The 4394-nt window shown below is 40.4% G+C and overlaps 1 pseudogene; it reads right to left on the bottom strand.

Moving 5' to 3' along the window:
• Positions 1-3397: 3397 nt before the first annotated feature.
• Positions 3398-3750, bottom strand: LOC105985321 (annotated as a pseudogene).
• Between the last annotated feature and the right edge of the window lie 644 nt (positions 3751-4394).

The raw sequence follows: 4394 nt of genomic DNA on the forward strand, positions 1-4394 counted from the left end.
GAGATCTACAACGTATAAGACAGTGTGCTAGGTGTTTGGATCTAATTAAAAAATTAGACTTATCTATGATATGACTTTAACTAGCAAGTAAGACAATATAATAACACAAATTTATTTCGTCTCACAATAGGATGAGCACTATGAAAGAGATGGTTAAAGTGCTGGGCGACAGTGTTTTGTTTTTTGTTGGTTGTAGGGCTTGAACTTGGGCCTGGGCCCTGTCCCTCAGCTCTTCAGCTCAAGGTGGGTGCTCTACCACTTGAGCCACAGCACCACTTCCAGATTTCTGGTAGTTAATTGGACATAAGAGTCTCACAGCCTTTTTTCCTGCCTGGGCTGGCTTTGAATCATGACCCTCAGAGCTCAGCCTCCTTAGTAGCTAGGATTGACAGTGGGTTCAACATGGACATGAAAGCAAGAAAAGCTTCACAGAAAACTTATGTGAAGAAGTTGGAGTTAATTAAGAGAAGATGAAGAGTATTTCAAATCAGCTCTACTGTGCAAAGTATCTGTGGTACTAGAGGGTGAAGGGGTATGATATGTATTAAGATTTTCTTTTGCTTTAACATGATAAGCAGATTTGGCTGAGGTTAAAAGGGCTCTAGGTAGACTATTCACAGATCTTGGCATGATGATCTATACCTATAATTCTTGGATGATGGTCCAAGGCTAACACAGGCAAAAGCATGAAACCTCATTTGAAAAACTAAAACAAAATGGCAATCCCTCTGTACATTACCTTAATAATAATAATAATAATAGTTATTATTATTATTTAATTAAATAGAAATTAAGGCAAAAAGCATTGGGGACATGGCTTAAATGTAAGACCCAGAGTTCAGACTTCACTACTGTCAAAAGGAAGGAAGGAAGGAAGGAAGCTAGCTGGGTGCTGGTGGCTCATGCCTGTAATCCTAGCTACTCAGGAAGCTGAGGTCTGAGGATCACGGTTCAAAGCCAGCTTGGGCAGGGAAGTCCGTGAGACTCTTATCTCCAATAAACCACTCAGAAAAGGGAAGTGGCACTGTGGCTCAAGTGGTAGAGAGCTAGTCTTGAGCTGAAGAGCTCAGGGACAGCACCGAGGTCCAGAGTTCAAGCCCCACAACCGACAAAAAAAATTTTTAAATTTAAAAAAAAGGAAGGAAGGAAAGAAGGATGGAGGGAAGGAAGGAAGGAAAAGGAAAGAAAAAAATGAATTAAAATTCTTCACAAAGGCTGGGAAAGTAGCTCAGGGGTACGGTGCTTGCCTAAAATGCATGAAGCCCTGGGTTCGATTTCTCAGTATCACATACACAGAAAAAGTGGAAGTGGCACTGTGGCTCAAGTGGTAGAGTGCTAGCCTTGAACTACAGTGCCCAGGCCCTGAGTCCAAACCTCAAGACTGGCAGAAAGAAAAACAAAATCTTTTTCTTTAGGAAAAGAAGAAGAAGAAGAAGAAGAAAGGAAGATAGAACTTTAGTATGTTGGGTATGAATGAGAGGGAGGTGAGAGAGAATTGCTATGGGTTTTGAGCTTGTTCAGCTGGATGAGTAGTTCATTGAGTTTGAGGTCCATTGAAGCAAACCAAGTAAGGAATATGGTTGTAGGTAGGATGGGAAGAACATGAATTCCTGTTAAGTGCATCTTTGAGAATCCTAAGAGTACAAGGCAAGTTGTCTCCTATACAACTAGGTTTGAAACCTGAGGAGACAGAGGCTTGGATTGGAGATATAAATTTGTAAGTCACCTCTGCATTGGTGGTAATGAAGAAATGGGAAAGAGAGGATCTGAGAAGAAAATATCTTAGAATGCATTTAAATACTGGGTGCCCCCTAATTGAGTGTTAGAGATTGAACTCAGGACCTTGTACATGTTAGCCAAGTGCTCTACCACTGAGCCACATCTCTAGCTCATACTTTTACTTTCCTTCAGGAAAAGCAAACCTTGTCTGCAAGTTGTTTTTTTTTTTTTGGGTCCGGTCGTGGCGCCTGAACTCTGGGCCTGGCCCTCAGCTCTTCAGCTCAAGGCTAGCACTCTACTACTTGAGCCATAACACCACTTCCCGCTTTTTTTTTTTCTGCGTATGTGGTACTGAGGAATCGAACCCAGGGCCTCAGGCATGCAAGGCAAGCGCTCTACCACTGAGTCACCTTCCTAGCCCCATGATACTATAGTTCTATAGTATAATTTGAAGGCCAGAGTTGTTATACCTCAACAATTTGTTTCCTACCTCCCCACCTCAGTATTGCTTTGGGTATTTGAATTTTCTAAGTAAATACTTGTTTTTTGTTTGTTTGTTTTGTCAGTCGTGGGACCTGAACTCTGGGCCTGGATGCTGTCCCTCAGGGCTAGTGCTCTACCTCTTGAGCTACAGTGCCACTTCTGACTTTTTCAACTTAAGTGGTGTTGAAGAATCAAACCCAGGGCCTCATGCATACAAGGCAAGCACTCTACCACTGAGCCACCTTCCTAGCCCCTAAGTAAATACTTCTAAGTGAATACTTTGCCCCTGAGCTTTTTCACTCAAGGTTAACACTTTTCCACTTAGAGCCACAGCACTACTTCCATTTTTTCTGGTGGTTAATTGGAGGTGAGAGTCCCATAACTGTCCTGCCCAGGCTGGCTTCAAATGGGGATCCTCCTGAGTAGCTAGGTGTGAGACACCGTGCTTGGCTCAAAGTGAATACTTCTAAGTGAATTTCAGGATGGATTTTTCTATTTTTTTGAAGAATGACATTGGCATTGTAAAACATAGATTTTGTATTGAATTGGTAGATTACTTTTGGCAATATGGCCATTTTCATGGTATCAATTCTTCCAACCCATAGACATGATATATCTTCTAATTCTTATTTCTTTTTCAATTTCTTTCTTTTTTTTTTTTAAACAAGAAGTTTATTTAAACAACAAGATGCTTGACTTGAAGGGAAAACTATCTAGGATTCTTTTTTTTTTTTAAGAGTAATTTACCCCTACTTAAAGACAGATTGCCCTACATGTAACAGCTCCGTACAAAAAAGTTATAAAATTGTCCTTGGTTTTACAATGATAAATGAAAACATTAAAATTCTCCAATCAAACAAGGTATGCAAGGATTTTTGTTGTTTTTTTCTTTTTTTTTTGTTAAAACAGTGAGAGCAAAATAACTTACTGAAATATAAAGATAAAAGCTGAATGAGCATGCCACGAATGGAGAAGGGGGATATTTTCACAGGACCAGTATTTTTCCCCATCCCATCTCCATTTGATGAACCAAAATATATCATTGGCCATTTAGTTAAAAAGAAAAAAAAGAAGAAAAAAGAAAAGCAATATGCAGTTACTTTATGTACAATAAAGGAATGGGAAGGGGAAAATGAAAGAATAGAGAAAACTATACTGTAGTAGTCAGGATGTGGTGGAACCAAATTGCAGTTTTCTAATTAAGAATGTATTCTTGGTCTGTAAGAACAAAGTTCTGGAGCAAAGTAGCAGGTTCCCTTTTTTCGTAGACAGCTCCTCTCTGCTGCTGGAACACATCAATTGTATCTCCATCCTCCATTTCCAACTGTGCAGGTATGTCTGTTTCATTGATTGGCTGCCCATCAAATCGGAATCGGATCTGCCTCATTGACAAACCCTGTCGTTCACAATAGGCTTTCATTAGTTTACTAAGTGGTGTATGCCTCTTCATCTTAAACTGCACCACAGAACCATCCTGCCCGCCACCTTCAAATTAATATGATCATTGTTCTCAGTCTTGACTCCTTCCTTGGGCTTTTCGTCGGCCATCGTGAGCGCTGGAGTCTCCTTAGATGCCGCTTCACAAAAGAGGTCCCCGGTCCGCACCGGACGAGCACACCTCAATTTATTTCTTTGAAGTTTAATAGTTTTTATTGTAGAGGTCTTTCACCTGCTTAGTTAAATTTATTTCTAGAGTTTTTGTTCATTCATTGTTGGCATACAGTAAAGCTACTGGATTTTTAATGTTGACTTTTATATCCTGTTGTGTGCCAAAGTTGTTTGTCATAGCTAGGAGTTTTGGGGTGAAATCTTTAGGGTCCATTAGCTACAGCATCATATAATCTGCAAATAGGGATAATTTGACTTCTTTCCATATTTGGATCCTTTTTATTTCTTTGTTTCTTTGTTTTTTTTTTGGGTCGGGTTGTGGGGCCTGAACTCTGGGCCTGGGCGCTGTCCCTCAGCTCTGCAGCTCAAGACAAGCGCTCTACCACTTGAGTCACAGCGCCAATTCCAGCTTTTTTCTTTTTGCTTATGTGGTGCTGAGGAATCGAACCCAGGGCCTCATGTATGCAAAGCAAGCGCTCTACCACTGAGCCACCTTCCCAGCCCCCCTTTTTATTTCTTTTTCTTGCCTTATTGCTAACTAAGAATTCCAGTACTATATTGAATAAGAAGGGTAAGTAAATACC

Source organism: Dipodomys ordii, unplaced genomic scaffold (genome assembly GCF_000151885.1).
Source record: "Dipodomys ordii isolate 6190 unplaced genomic scaffold, Dord_2.0 Scaffold28, whole genome shotgun sequence".
Taxonomy (NCBI): Eukaryota; Metazoa; Chordata; class Mammalia; order Rodentia; family Heteromyidae; genus Dipodomys; species Dipodomys ordii.